This window comes from Choloepus didactylus, chromosome 15 (genome assembly GCF_015220235.1).
Source record: "Choloepus didactylus isolate mChoDid1 chromosome 15, mChoDid1.pri, whole genome shotgun sequence".
Taxonomy (NCBI): Eukaryota; Metazoa; Chordata; class Mammalia; order Pilosa; family Megalonychidae; genus Choloepus; species Choloepus didactylus.
Genome location: NC_051321.1, coordinates 59,400,755 through 59,417,458, shown reverse-complemented (window position 1 = coordinate 59,417,458; position 16,704 = coordinate 59,400,755). Strand labels below are relative to the sequence as shown.

General features: G+C 40.5%; 1 long non-coding RNA gene across 1 annotated transcript; it reads left to right on the top strand.

Moving 5' to 3' along the window:
- Positions 1 to 13,612: 13,612 nt before the first annotated feature.
- On the top strand, positions 13,613 to 16,498 carry LOC119510966. Its single transcript, XR_005212086.1, has 3 exons — positions 13,613 to 13,980; positions 15,687 to 15,884; positions 16,380 to 16,498. It is a non-coding gene; the product is annotated as an uncharacterized LOC119510966 (long non-coding RNA).
- Positions 16,499 to 16,704: the final 206 nt, after the last annotated feature.

The window sequence follows — 16,704 nt, the reverse complement described above, 5'->3', positions numbered from 1 at the left end:
CCAGTTCCTCTGTTGAAGGACTCGGGGCATTTCCTAGGTGGGGCTCTGGACAGGAATCTGGTCTCAGCTCGGGTGCCTGGAGAGGAGATTGCGTTCCCTAAGAGGGTCGTCCAATCTCTGAAATGGCTTGATTTTTTCAAGGTTGCAGAGGTGGAGAATAGGGGTACTTTTTAATCCTGGTTCATAGAAGGAAAGGGCAGTCTGAATAAGAAAAACAAGTCAAAATTATACTTCATCTAAAAATGCCTTTTTTTGGATTCAATTCATCCCAATAACCAGGCCTCTGGCCCCTAGTCCCACTTGATTGACCACTTGCCCATTTTGAAGAGTTAAGGCTAATGATAAATGTCTAGGCCTTCAAGGCTCAGATAGGGAAAAGGAATTGGTCACATCTCAGAATAGGGCCACATTTTGCCCAAGTGGTACTGAGGGTGTCAGGAGGGGCAGAGGACAGGTAGCAGAGCTCAACTGTGTCCTTTTATATCAGGACAGAGACGTGGTCCAAAAGGAAAACTGCTTACTCAAGGATCAGAAAGCAGAGGAGGGTTGAAATGGAAACAGTTCATGGAGAAATTAGTTAAGTCAGCAGGGCAAGACTCAGAGAAATTAAGCATGTCAGAAACAAGGTCAAAGGATGACCAGGTGAACTGGTCCTACTACACTGTGAATTTCTTCCTTGATGGTTATGTCAATTTAGGGGTAAATATACTCAGTTTTGAACTTGTTTGTCTATTCCTATAGGATAGACAGGTAAAAACTTCCCTCAAGAAGTTGGATATGTGCATCTACAGCTCAAAAAAAAAAGAGTTCTGAGGTGGGCAATGAGATCTGGGAATTGTCAGCCTGTTGGCCATAGTCAAGACCCTGAAGGCTGATGAGATCTGCCAGGGAGAGTAAATTGCTGGGTAAAGAAGGTTGGGTGGTTGACCCCTTGGAAGAACTCAGAGATAAAACTAAGCCATCTCTTTCTCTCTCTCATACACACACACACACACACACACACACACACAGGAAATGGCCAACAGTATGGCTTTCAATGGCAAATTTAACTGAGGCTGTAGAAACATGTTAAGGCAAGATAAAAACAATTTACAGGGGAGGGGGACAAATAAATAAACTGAAAATTCAGCAGCTTTATCCAGAAATCAAAAGACAACATTTGTGGCCAATGTGCTGCCTTTTCCCAGGCTAAGAGAACCCTGATTTGGTCTTGCCTCCTCTGGGTGGCCATATCCCTCAAGGTAAGGTGGGAGCAGCCCAGGATCACGGTGTTCTCCTGCAGCACACCAGGGATGAATTAAGCACGGGCACGTGGTATAACCCTGAGCAATGAGACATGAGGAAACCAGTAACACCCAGGAAAGCTTTTTGCTTTTCTTTAAAAGAGGCATGAGGTGGGCGAGGAGTAGCCCCTTTCTGTCTCTTCTCTCTCTTTCTATCATGTCTGTGTGTGACTCCGGAAATGGTGACAGATGTCTTGTGGCCCTAAGGGGATAAGACTGAGGACAAAAGCCAATGTGCTGAAGATGCCTATGCCTCAAATGTGGGTGTTTCAGAGATGGAAGGAATCTGGATTCTTGATGCTGTCGAGGTACTGAATTACCAGCCCTCTATGTTCCCTCAGGTCTTTCCATAACATAAGATGATAAATGTCTTTGTGGTTAAATCTGCTTTTTGTTTGGTTTTCTGATACTTGGAGCCAAAAGCATCCTAACTGATGCACTAACAAACCGACCATGGGACAAGTTGTGGGTGACAAAATAAAATTAACACTTAATGGCACTTGCTATGTGCCAGGCACTCTTCTAAGAGCTTTACGTATATTAGCCCATTTAGTCCTCACAACAACTGCAAGAGGGACATACTATTAATTTCCTTATTTCCCAGATGAAGAATTTGGTCACAGAGAGATTTAAAACTTTGTTCAACACCACACAGCTAGTAAGTAGTAGGACTGGTATTATAAACAGAGGCAGCCCTGCCCTAGAATCGAAGCTCTTACCCAGGATCTTAGACTGCCTCTCAGATTAATGAATAAGTGCTGGATTTATCAAGTCAATTACTGGGAACAATTAAGAACACCAAAGGGGAAGTCAGACCTACAAATTTTCACTCCCTTTTCATGAAATTTCTTTCCACTCGCTCCCCCCTCCATTGTCCAGTTTCCTTCCTGTCTCCCCATTCTGCTCCCTCAGCAGTATCTTCTTTCAGATCTTGCTCCACCCCAAAGGTGTAAATGATTAAACAAGAGTAGTATTTGGATTTTAACATGGATCAGAGTCTTAACCCAGCTGGAATTTTATGCATCAGCCTGCCTGACCTTATCTGTGGACAGTTCACTAAACTCACATTTGTCTAGAGCTGAGAATACTCAGAAGGAAGCAATGGTCCCTTCCTCTGAGGGCCTGTGGTCAATGAAAGGAAACAAGAAGGTTAACTTAGGATGCCCATGAGAAGTAATACAAGGTTGGGCCGGTTTGTATATATTATGTCCCCCAGAAAAAGCCATGTTCTTTGATGCAATCTTGTGGGGGCAGAGGTATTAGTGTTCATTAAGTGGGTACCTTTGGATTAGGTTGTTTCCATAGAGATGTGACCCACCCAACTGTAGGTGATAACTCTGATTAGATATTTCCATGGAGGTGTGGCCCTGCCCATTCAGCGTGGGCCTTGATTAGTTTACTAGAGCCCTATATAAGAGCTCAGACAGAAGGAGCTCACTGCTGCAGCTTAGAGAGACATTTTGAAGACGGCCATTGAAAGCAGAGTTTCGTTGATGCTTTGGAGGTTCTATCCCAGAGTTTGCCCCGAGAAGCTCATATTTTGGGGAATGCCATTTTGATACACAACCTGGGAGCAAGCAGGCGCCAGCCACGTGCCTTTCTAGCTAACAGAGGGTTTCCGGATGCCAATGGCCTTTCTCCAGGAAAGTACCCTATTGTAGATGCCTTACCTTGGACACTTTATGGCCTTAAGACTGTGACTGTGTAACCAAACAAACTCCCTTTATAAAAGCCAATCCGTTTCTGGCATTTTGCAAAATGGCAGTATTAGCAAACTGGAACAAAGGTCCAGGTAACAGTGATTGCCTCTGGGAAGGGCATGTGGTGGGTGGGACAGGAAGCAGGTTCAGAACCTGCTGAGGAAGTCTCGGTTTCTACTGTAAGTCTGTTTTGTACTGTCTGTACTCTTAGATTTTTCCCCATGGCCGTGTAAACTAATTTAAAAAGTTAAAATTCAATAAAATGCAGTAAGTTTCTCCTAGGGGTAAAGGCAGAATGCTTGAAAAGTACACAGGAGTAAAGAAGGCAGGGAACGGTTCAGGAGTGTTTTTTGTAGTATCTGATGGTATTGACAAGAGGCCATTTTCAGTCTCCTCTTTAATTTTCTCAAACACTTGGAATAAGCAACGCTTGATATTTTAATAGAGTGAGATGAGGCCATGTGGATTCAGCTTTGAGGAACACACTTGGAAATAGTAAATGTAATCACAAGAGGAAGTTGTTGAATCAGGGAGTCTCGTACCAGTAGCTAAGTAACAGGCCATTTATAATACCATGCACCCCAGCTCTGGCTACTTCCCCTGTGCAACTGCAGCACCAAAAAAAGGTATATTGTTGAAGCTTGAACACTTACAGGCAATTTCCATTCTTATGCTACTGATACTGCATTTGTGGAAACATAAGGAGTCCCTGGTGGCTGATTCAACATGTACCAATTTCTGGAATTTTACTTTATAACCAAATAATATATCCTGCTGGAGAGAGTGTTGCCTCGTGCAGAGACAATGTAATTTAAAAATCATGTTCAAGTCATGTTTACAATAAGAATTGAAGATAAGGTAATGTTTTCTTTCTAGATGACATTAAGAGTGTAACATGTATGTTGAAATGCTAAAGAATGTGGGAAGTTAGAGAATGATCAAGAGGATTGTTGTACGTTCATGCCAAGAATACAGACAATTGTGAGTATATAGTAGGAACAGCCAGGCTTTTCAATAATGAGCCATATAGTCAGAAATTAATATGAATATAGGCAATTTGAATTTTTAAAATTAGTAGCTATGGTGAAGTATAGCCTTTTTTATTGTGAACTTTAACATATATACCTAACAGTGATAACTTTCAAAGTACAATTTCATAAGTAGAGAGCAAATTTCAAAGACTATCATGGGTCATAGTTCCACAACTACAGCCATTTATTTCCATCTTTTTAAAATAGAACACACATACAGAAAGGTGTCAACTCTCAATGTACAGCTCAACAAGCAGTTATATGGGTAATTTCAAAACTTGTTATGGGTTACAGTTCCACAGTCTCAGTCCCTTCCCTATATACAAGGTATATACAGAAAGGTGAAGATCATCAAGGCACAGTTCAACAAGCAGCCATAGAGCAAATCCCAAAGGACACTATAGGCTGTCGGTCCACCATGTCATTTACCTCCTTCCAGCCATTCCAACACCCCAGCATTCAGAAATATATATATAGTTATATAGTTCAGTATTCATAGACCTTTGTTAAATTGTATCTTGTTTGTTACTACCCCTTCCTCTCACCTAATCTCTTTCCCCATCTTCAGGGGTGTTGAGGCAGTGAGCACCCCACCTGTTCACATTAAAGGGGGTGTTGACAGTACGGGGGGAGGGGATTGCATCTGATTGTTGATCTTAGAGAGGCTGTTGCCTCTGGGCTTTAGGACTTGTATGGCATAGGAACACTCTGGTGGATTTAAGTTTTTGAAAGGCAAAACTTAGCGAGTGAATCTTTTCTAGAATATCAGGTAAGCACCTGGGTATTTGGGGACTGCTTTGGTAAGGGCATGGCATACTGTGGCCATTTGGGATGTCTAGCTGGAGCTTGCATAAGAGAAACCTCCAGGATAGCCTCGGGACTCTATACGGGATCTCTCAGCCACTGTGACTTCACCTTGTTACCTTTCTTTTTCCCCCCTCTTTGGTCAAGTAGGCATTTTCAGTTCCTTGCTGCCAGGGCCAGGGTCACTCTTGGGAGTTATGTCCCACAACGCCAGGGAGATTTATTCCCCTGGGAGTCATGTACCTGGGGTGGGGGTGGGGGCACTTAGAGAGAGAAAGGCCACATATGAGGTATAACCTTTTGCCATGTCATTATGAATTCAGTAAAAATAAGAAAATATAAATAAATAAAGCAAGAAATCTATTAATTTTTGTTTTCAATAAATTGCTCTGTTACATACAAATTCAATAAATAGTGGCATTTCAAATCAGTATGGGAAGGATTGATTAACTACCTCAAACTATAATCCAAAATAAATATCAACTGTATTAATGTTTTAAAAGTTTTAAAACAGAAAAAATTACCATCTCAGGTGGGGAAAGCTTTTCAGAATACTCTTTTGAAGCAATGTGCACCAAGTCTGAGTCCATAAAGGAAAATACATCTACAAATGAAAATATGTAAAAATTTAAAACTTTTCCAAGTTAATAAACTGTAAAAATTTAAAAGCACAGTATAAACTGAGGGAAAGTATTTGCAACATATAAAAAAATGTAAATTTTAAAAGGTGAGCACTCCAACAGAAAAATAATCAAAGTAAATGAAGGACAATTCACACACAAAAAGGAAACACTAATTATAATGATAGATATATGGAAAAAAATTCAAGTGTGCCACTGATCAGAAAATGCAAATTAGATAATTTTTACCTATCAGCTTGACCACAGTAAACCCAATGTTGGTCACAGCGCAGAAGGAATGTTTAAATTGCTACAGCCTTTTCATGGGTCCATTTGGCAATCAAAACTTATCATATCATAGAATTGTATCTTTCCTAAGTTTATCCAAGAGGAGAAAGTAATGGGTAAATGCTGCAGCAGATATTGTTAGTGCCCCACCCACATCCTGTCTGTGCATGCAGCCTGATTTCCAACTGCCAGCAACTCTCTGCCTGGGGTGTCCTCTGGCTACAGAAGTGTGCCAGATCACACATGAGGCTGGCTGGAAATTCCAAGGACTTAACACCCCAGGGAGCAGTCCTCAACAAATAATGTGCAGAAGTCAAGGATTGTGCAACCTTAGTGGGGACAACGTTGAAAGAAGTTCTATCCAGACTCCCCGAAGTCATGGTGGAATTGAGTCTCAGTTGCCCACAGTGGTAACCTGCTCATTAGCACACACTTGATTGATTTTCTTCCTTTCCTTTTTTCACTTCCCCATTCTCTTATTGATGTTTCTTGGATCACTCCCAAATAAGCTATTTATACTCAAATCCTTGTTTCAAGGTCAGCATCTGGGGGAACCTAATCAAAGACATATACAAACATATATCTAAAAGGATGTTCATCACAGTGTTATTTGGATACTTGGAGATATTATATTTGTCCAATAAAAGATTTGTTAAATTATGTTTCATCAGTATTATGATACAGTATACATCCATTAAAATATGTCATAATATGGTTGTGAAGATTAAATGAGATATTAAAGTGCTTAGTCTAGTGCCTGGCATACAGTAATCATCATCATCAGTATTACAATATGCTTTAAAGTTTAAAAGGCACATTACAAAGCAGTATTTTCCTTCATTGTAAAACACACATTCACACACACATATGTATACATATAAATTCTCACATACACATATATTTATAGAAGCATAGAAATAAGGAACTATGTGCACAAAAATGGTAACAGCACTTCTTTGTGTTAAAATGGTGAATGGTTCTTCTTTGTAATTTTGTATATTTTCCTAATTTTTATAATCATTATGTTTGTAATCATATGACAAAAGCTACATTTAATGCACTTTATCAAGAATTTAAAAGCAGCCCAAGAAGTTACCTAGCCAGATTTCTTCTCATAAAAATGTGGAGTTGTGAACCTAGAGTGAGCCAATCCTTGTTGATGAAGTCAGAGAGAATACTACTATTTACCATACTCAAACTTCTTGATGATTGTGGGTGCACTCATTGTAGAGCATTTCAATTCTGATGCTAGGTTTATATTGTTGATGGTGGGTCTTGGTGTCAGTTAAATAGAATATATTGTCACAAGGCCATGCAAATACAGACTGAACACGAATACTTCCAGAAACTGAGTTACATTATAAATCAGACACTCGGTAATTCAGAAACCTTCTGTGGTTTAAGCACCAAAAGCAAGCAAAGAAACTTAAAACATAATTTATGGCATCAAAATGAGTGAATTGCTTCTGAAAGGGTGACTTCATTTTCACGATAGCTCTGTACTTCTTTAGAATTTGTGATTCCGTTAAGACCAAGCCGAGTCACAATGAAAAATGAATATAACTTCTATTTGCCATGCCTCAATCCATATGTCCAGTATAAATACCATAAACCTGTTATTTCTTGAACAAATCAGCAATGTTCTCATTCATTGCATTCAGATGACTATATATCAGTCAAAAAATGCAATCTTGTCTTTGCTGAGGGTTCTGACAGATTGGTTCTCTCAGGAGATTCACTAATTCCTAGACATCTTTAATTTGAGCTTAGTAAATACCTTCAACAACTTTTTGCTACCCAGGCACCTAACTGGGTAAAATAATATGATCTTCACAGTCTGCTTCCACTTGCTCCAAATAACCCATAAACTGGAAAGGTCAAGGGCATCAGAATAAACAAAATCCAAAATTTTGACTACGATTAGCATTGACTCATGCAATGAACTAATGTGAAAGATATATAGTATTAGTTCTGATGAAACATGCAACAAAAGGAGTAAAAAAAAAACAAAATTCTCTTTGGATTTGGAAAAAACAAAAACATTCTTTTTCATGATAGGAACCCTATGTATGGCAAATGAATTCTGCTTTTTTTCAGGTTTAGAGCAAATTTCTTGGACTATTTTTATGCAAATGGTAAATGTATGCTGAATTCAGTTAGGAGTTTGTTGCTTTTTGCTCCCTTGTTAAAAGTATCAGCCAGGATAGGCCCCTGTCAGGTTAGTCAGTCAGGTAACCTGTTGAGTGCCTCTGGCTGAGGAAGAATTTGAGACAAGTATGAAGATTAAGAAGGAAAGCAAAATGCAGTATGTACTGAGTATGAGGAGGAGGACAAGAGCTATAAAGCAAGAAGCAGAAGATGGAGATCTGGCACCAAATGTCTACCAAATCGATAATGTGACCTTGACAATGAATGACTTCTCTTTTGACTTCAGCTATTGTGTCCATAACATGAGAGTTCATAAAATGGTGATTGTCCTACACCCCCAGCTCTAAAATTATGATTCTTTGCCAGGGTGTGAACAATCTGGAGTTTGTAGAAGAAAACAGGAAAGTGAATACATCTGTCAAGCACCAGTGAAATAGAGAAGGGAGGAATAAAGCTAAAATTGATTGATTTGACTGATTCTACATGCGGACTCTGAGTCACCTCACAATCCTTCCATCAACCTCAAGAGGCAGATCAACCATTCGTTCACTCAACAACTATTTCTTGAACATCTGCAATGAGTAAGGCCATGTGCAAAGAGCTTGAGATGCCACAGTAAACAAGATAAATAATCCTTACCCCCATGGAGCTTACATTCCAGCAAGGAAACAGATTACACAAAAGTGACTTATTAACAGTTTCTTAAGTGCTTTGAGAGGAGATGGTGTAATGGAGGCCTTACATAACATGGGGGATCATGTCAGGGAAGATGTTTTTGGAGAAAATCATATGTACAATGATATTAAACACAAATAAGAATTAGCTAGGCAGGAAGATGAAATGACATCTGTAAGGACCTACAGCAAAAATGAACATGTTAAGTCCAAAAGGCATTATAATCCTTCCCCTATATGCAAGGCTGGGTATACTTGTCTCTTGTATTACTTACTTATGCAAGATATCATTGCTAATGGCTGGGTGGTAAGGTTCAGTATTAGGCCTATCTGAGTTCAAAGGCCTTTATTTTCCTGATGAAGTGTGCTTGGCTTCTTCTTGATGACTCCATCTGCATCCTCTCGGCAGCAGGGTCTTAAGATGACTCCAAAATGTGCACAGCTTGAGTCTCCCACCTGCTGGAAGGAGAACTGTTGGTAGTAGATAATCAACATAGCTAATTCATCTCCTGGGAATCCCACAGCAGGCAGGATTGATGAAGAGGTGGAGAAAGGGCTTAATCTTCTTCGTTCCTAAAAAGATAGATTGAGAAGGCATTCCTGCATTTTGCAAAACCAGAAGGAACACTGGGCATTATGTTTACTTTGTGCAAAAGATCGCCATTATGACCTATTTACCGTCTTTCAAGTTTCTAGTTACTGCCTAACACTTCTAACCAATTCTCAATGCACAAGTTGATTATAGTTATTATTAAGCTGAAAGTTAAGAAATTGTTCACAATGAATCTGCATCCTGTCATGTACCAAAGCCGCACATATTTGTCCCAGTTCTTTCTCTTAGAGTGGGGATAAACATTTCACCATGTCAGGGGTCTTTTCAACATTTCAATGGCCTAGTGGGATGCTTTTTGAGCCCAGAGGGCAATTACTAAAACTTAGAGTAAGTGGGGAAGGGAACAGAAAACGTGATTGCCAGTCCAAACAAGTGAGGTCCAGGGGACGGCTTAAGTTGTACATTAAGTATAATCTTTTGGCATTGACAAGAAGCTGAGGTGACCAGTAATTAACCATTCAAGTAGAACCCTAAGCAGTGTGACTTGGATGGGAAGTAGGCGGCTGCCCTGCCCACAGTTTCTGGGGTTTGAGAGCTTTGCAGGCAGGAACTCATCTTGAGACTAATAAAATGATTTGCTAGAGTCAAATTGTTTGATGGTTTGTTTTTGAACATGCACATTCTGTTTCTTTTATACAAAGTATTGGCGGGGACAGATCAGGGCCCTAGATAAACAGTCTAGGATAAGGTCTCAGAAGGACTGGGTCCCTGGTGTAGTTCATCTTTGTGGCCTCCTCCTGCTGCTGGCAGCACACTTTCCTCCCTCCTTCACTCATCCCCAACGTGCATGTCCATCCCAAGCTGGTGGAGATGGCTGCCCACTGCTTTCAGCAAATCCCTCCTATCAGCAAGGCATTTGACAAGTATTTGAAAAATGTACAAATCTCATTCTAGCAATTCCTGTGTTTAAGCAACATGCATTTTAAAAATTTCCATACATCAAATTAAATTCAGATTCCAAGTAACTAGCCCACCATGCTGGCAGGAAATTTAACCCAGCCATTTTTAACCCAACTCCCAACCCACCAGAATTCTGCAGAAGTCTGGTCTTGTGCAGTGCCAGGGCAGAGCACTGGGAAGACCCCTGCAGTGCTGTGCCATCTGTACATGCTGGCTAGCACCGAGATAGCAATAGCCCCCGTGCACAGGGCCAGCCGGGTCCCACCCCTGCTCCTTCCAGGCCACTTTTGGACTGCCGGAAGATCTGCTCAGGTAGGGAATCCCTGCTCCTGCAGCATCCAGCCTACCTCGGGGCACATGCAGCCCTCTCGTCTGAGGGTGTGATGGTAGAGTGGCACCTGGAGCCGCATGCTCATAGGAGCCACATGTCTGTCGCCCCTTCTCAATCTAGGTAAGCACCTTCTTTCTTTCCTTGTCCTTTAAAAAGAGGCTTTTTCCTTTCTTACCTTTTTGAGATAACTAACATTGTCTCTTCAGCAAGCTTCAGCAAGAAATAACAAGCCAGACTATCTGTTTGAAATGAAGAGAAAGTGTAGAACATATGGAAAGCAAATACAATTGAATTCATTGGAATCAGCTGTGTGTGTGTGTGTGTGTGTGTGTGTGTGTGTGTGCATGCGTGTAGGAGGGGAAGTGGGGGCTGTAACATCTGAGCATCAAGTGAGAATCTCATAGAGTCAAAATGCCCCTTGCATCTGTAGTTTGGGAAGATGTAATCCAACCCTGTACAAATTATTCCTATATACACAGGAGTTCCTTCCAAAGGAAGGAACAAAAAGAAAGTCTATTTGCAAATGTCTAAAATCCCTAGTGGTAAAAGAGTATGGATATGACTCTCAGGGGTATAAATCTCCCTGGCAACACAGGATATGACTCCCGGGGATGAATCTGGACCTGGCATCATGGGATTGAGAACATCTTCTTGACCAAAAGGGGATGCAAAATGAAACGAAATAAAGCTTCAGTGGCTGAGAGATTTCAAATGGAGTCGAGAGGTCACTCTGGTGGACATTCTTATGCACTATATAGATAACACCTTTCAGGTTTAATGTATTGGAATAGCTAGAAGGAAATACCTGAAACTAACAAACTGCAACCCAGTAGCCTTGACTCTTGAAGACGATTGTATAACAATGTAGCTTGCAAGGGGTGACAGTGTGATTGTGAAAACCTTGTGGATCACACTCCCTTTATCCAGTGTATGGATGGATGAGTAGAAAAATGGAGACAAAACCTAAATGAAAAATAGGATGGGATGGGGGGGTGATTTGTGTGTTCTTTTTTTTATTTTTCATTCTTATTCTGATTCTTTCTGGTGTAAGGAAAATGTTCAAAAATAGACTGGGGTGATGAATGCACAAATATAAGATGGTACTGTGAACAGCTGATTGTACACCATGGATGACTGTATGATATGTGAATATATCTCAATAAAACTGAATTAAAAAAAAATATGGATAGAAAACTCGACAGTGTTCCTGTTTGCCTACAGAATTTTCACCATTCTGACTTGATATAAATTTTCTATACCCTTAATATATGTTGATGGCTTTGCTTAGTATTGAAAGGATTAAAGGAGAGAATGTAGATGTTTTACATAGGAATTAAATTCTAATTTATTGTTTTTGTAAATTTTCCCCCTTTTTCTTTGTGTTCTGCAGTTTCACTCCATGTGGATTTATTCTTTCTCTTTAATCCTGTTTGGTACTTGTAGAGCACATTCCATCCCAGGGCTGTCTTTCTTCAATTCTGGAAAATTTTACAATTTGCTGCTAATTTAATCAGGACAATTATGACTTTATTTCAATAAGTTATCCTTATCGAGTAGCTACGTCATGACATTATATTTACTAGAAGGAGATGGGGCAGTGGTGGATAAATCATTGTGTACCAAAGGGGGAAATCTCTGGGTGGAATATTGAAGGAAAGCCAAGACAGGGCATCATACCCAAGTTCTTTTCTGAAGAGATGAGATGGAGTTTCCTTATCTGACTCATAATGTTCAGGGGTCATTCTCTCTTCAAACAAGAACGTACTCAGGAGCCCAGGATGTGAAACAGTGAACGTGGAGCTGCTCTGCTGAAGCAGTGCCCCTCCACCCCCTTCACCTTGGGCACAGCCTGGGAATTCCAGGAGCACCCCTGGGAAATTGTGCGACTCCATGAATTCCTCAGGCTCCCCCTCTGCTGGACTCCAGGGCCACATGTGGCAGAATGTCCTGCAGAAGCTCATTAAACTGACCTGTCAAGACCCCATCTTCCACAGTAGAAACATGTATTTGTCTTTGAGGCCTGCACTACCATCTGGGACACTCGGCTTTAGCTGATATTACTGTGCCCTCATGGATGGAGGAGTCAATTTGGGCCTGAACTTAAAGAGGCCTTTGGATGACAGAGAAGCTCTGTAGTCAAGACTGGACTTATTTGTTCAGCAAAAACAAATTTTTAACATGAAATGTTTTTTGCTGTGGGGCATGCCCCTTAATTTATCACAGGTTCCGCCATCCCCTGTTGCTTTACACCTGGCTGGACTCACACATTTACAGTACCTGCCTGGTCGCTAGGGTATGTGAGTTTGTGGACCCATGGTCTATGTGTAAAGCCAGCTCTGCCTCTGGATTTATCTACACCACCGAGGTAAAGAATCCTCCCTGCTAACACCTGTGTTCTCCTTTTAACATTCCATCTTCTCTGATTTGCATTCCTTTCCTCCACCCCACCATCAGAATTAACCTCCATTCTTCCTGTTAGCCTTATTTGTAACTCTTTTATGGGATAATTCAGTCAGCCTCATGTTACTGTTTGGTATATATGCATGTATTACTCATTAAAATATATCTCCACTGTGACTTGGACAATGCCATGTGCTGATAAAGTGCCCCATAATTATTGTTGACTTGTCTCAGCTTGGATCAACTCTGGATCAGCACCACAGTGTTCAGAAGAACCATACTCTTTGTCAGTCTCCAGTGCCATCATCACCTACCTCCATTGGCATGGTCTTTCTCAAGAGGGGAGGAAGACCAGACCAGAGACAAATCACTCAAATCAGGTGATATCTGGTTAAAAGGAGCATCATGTGTGAAAAGAATGGTACAGAATCTAATAGACTCCCATACTGAAAAGAGACATTGGACTTCCTCCTTGCTGGTGATGGATTGGGGATAGGAGGAAGTGAGAATGGGTATTGAAATGCAGAAATGAATTGCTTCCTCCACCCTGTTCAGTCTCTTATGAACTCTGCTTGGCTTCTGATAATTGTAGCAACAAGGCCCAATCCACCCGCCAGGTGATGGCTCTACCTGCTTCCCAGATTATTTGGAAACACCAGGCAAGTTTCCCCAGTGACTCTCCAGATATGAAATGGGAAGAAGGGTATTGCTGTCATGAATGGAACTAGTATGTAGAATGATTAAATCAGAGCAAAACCACAAGTGCAGTGCTACATTCATTTAAATAAAAAGAGCTGGCATGTTTTCCAAGGCTAGGAACAGAAATTGCCTTAGTGTGCCATCTAATTGCAATCAGTTCTATATCAGTTTGAATTTTATTCAGTTCAAAATTTGTTACCCATATTAAAAACTGTATACCTCTCTACCTTTCCATAAATAATTTAATTGGTACATTTTACTCTGCATGTGTGTACATTTTCTGTTACCTCCCATCTGGGTGTAATTTTCCATAGTCTCTCCTCATGATCTGCATTTTCTCCTTCAAGTTCCTCCTCTAAACCCACTTCTGTGGATCTTGCCTTCACATTATGCCTTTAAAAGCTCCAGCTGGAAGGAAGTGCCTCTGAATGGAGTCCAAGGGAAGAAACAAAGAAGATGGGAACCAGATGTCATTTAAGTCATCCCAGTGTGAGTCATCATTTTCTCCTGGAAAGTGACTATCTCAATCCTGCATCTTTTCCATTTGAAGCCCACTAAACTGATCCTTCCCTCAATCTCTGTATATTTTAGCCATCCTCAGTATATTTTGGCACATGGCAAATGTGTACATAGTACCAACAATAACAGATAAAAATGTATTGGCAAGGTTTTAGATCCAACCTAAGATAGCCATTTCCTTAATGGGTCATTTTTCCACTCTTATTCCAGACCACTTACTGCCATTCTTCACCAACTACCATCAGGATTTGAAGTGAAGGATCTAGAATGATAAAAATTTATGGTTTAGGATTGTTCTGGATTCAAAAAAAAAAACAAAAACGAAAAGAACTCTACCTTTCAGATATTGGAATCAATTGATTTTCCTGTGTTTTAAATGCCAACTTAAACTTATTTCTGTTTACTATATTAGATTATTCCTGAAGTTGAACATTGAATCATTTATTCGTGAAAGTAGCAAAACAAACAAACAAGCTCCAGCTAATGTTATTTTTAAAAAAAGAGAGTTGTTTGGGTGTAGGGAGGAAGGTCTCCTTTTTCACAAAGTGACTTTGAGGAACAACTTTCAAAACTCTTCCAGAATAGTGTCAATTAAGCCATGAGAAAGAACCCAAAATATAATTGGCAAGATCCAATTTTATTCAAAAATAATATAAATGTTTTTATACCATGCATATATAATTGTATGCTATGGTTCAAGATGGTGTACTTGAGAACATGCAAGGATCTATACTCTCCAAATTCTTCTGGAGAGTCAGTAAAAGGAAGAAATTCACAACAAAACTGAAGACAGTCAAGGGGCCATCAGTACACCAGAGATTTAGGTAATTTTCTGGAAGATGGAAAGGAAGTAAATAGCATTGATGGATGAAACAGAGCAGAGGAAGCAGCATCCCAGATATAATCAGGATAAGGCTTTAAAAAAGGTGGAAATGTTCTTTCCAAAGGGGTCTTGGTGAATCGCCATGCTGGACATTAACAGATTCAGAGCTTAGGACCAAAAAGAGAAGCCAAAATCAATGTTGCCCAGAGAAAGAAAGGTTGTCCAGAGACAATCTGGCCTTTCTCATCCTTCTTCACCATTCCATGCATGCAGATGGGCCAGCAAGAGAAGATTCATAAATCCCCACCCTTTCCCCAAGATCTGCTGTATTAAAAAAAAATAAGTCCTCTGCTTGGGAGAACTTAAGCTCCTTGTGTGGGTTTTGGCATCCCGTAGTGAAGTTCCCTGTTTTTGGCATTTCAGAGAGAAAAGAAACCTATTTATCTGATTCCCTGTGCTTGCACCCTAAAGAGAGGTTTGTCAGTTGACAGGTTCTATCCATGTACACAGCCTGTCTCTCCCCACCTCCTTTCCAAGGGATATGAATATTGAGGAACATACCTACCGAGGAACAGAGATTTCTCCCTCCCAACTCTCTCTCCCCGACTCATACACACAGTCAGCCACTCTTATTAATTAGTCTAGTCTTACATTAATAAATATAAACAAACAATTTGAACAATCAAGCTGATAGAGGTGGAAAATGGGAGATGAAAAAGAAGAGAAGATGAAAGAGAGCTCTTACAAATCATGGGATACTATCTAAAACCAAAGGCTCAAGAAGTTTGAGTATATTATTTAAAATTATAATCATCATGTTGGTTTTGCCATCTCACATCCATTTCTTCTTCAGAGAACAGAACCCTAATGTTGGTTTGGGGTAACCATTCCTGCTCCGCTCTTACCCCACATGATTTGGATGAATCTGATGGCAACCGCTGCCCGCAGGGATGGAATACGGAATCTAGGCTTAGGCCAAAGTGTGCAATCTATGTCCTTGGCCACAATCACTGGTTTGGAAATGAGCAAGCCAAGCTCATCTGCTTAAGTGGTAGGTAAAAATATTGTTCAGAAATATTCTTTCCCTTCTCCTCACATCCATGGGAGAAGCAAACGTTCCCCACTTCACTGATTTGGGGTTCAGTTATGTAACCTTCTTTGGCCAAAGGGATGTTAGCAGACATGATGCAGCATAAGCTAATACGTGCTTGTGCAGTTAGTATTAAATGTTCTTGTGCCTCTGTCGTCACGAGAACATGCTTGGGGTAGGTCATAGGTCCCAGGAGGAAAATGAGAGACCCATAAAGCTCAGCTGAGCTAGCCTAGCCTAGAAGGATGAGTAAGTCCAGCCAAGATCAGCAGAGCCGGCCAGCCAAGCCCAAACTAGATCAACTTGCTGCAGCCAACCCCCAGATACATGAGTTAAATAAATGATTATTGTTGTCACCACTGAGATTTTGAGTTTTTTTTTGTTTTTTAACTCAGCATTATTGTAGCCATAGTTAAATAACACAACAGTAAAGATGCACACTTTCTTTCCTGCTAGGCTGGAATCTAAGAGAATATGAAGCTAGAGCTACTGTAGCAGGGTGGCCACCACATGGAACAAGAGGATGAAGCTTACAGATGGAGGAGGGTGAGCTGAAATTGAGTCCTGCTCATGTTGTCTGATCTCTGAATCCTGCCTTGTCTGATCTTCTTGCTTTTATGTCCCAATAAATTCCCTTTATAGTGCTCAAGTCTGATTGATTTGGCTTTTTTTTCCCACATGCAATCAGAAGAATCTTTAATGATACCAAATATATAGGCAACCCATGGAAGAACTAAAATAATTAATAAAATTGGAGAAGAATGTGCGATGGTACACACAA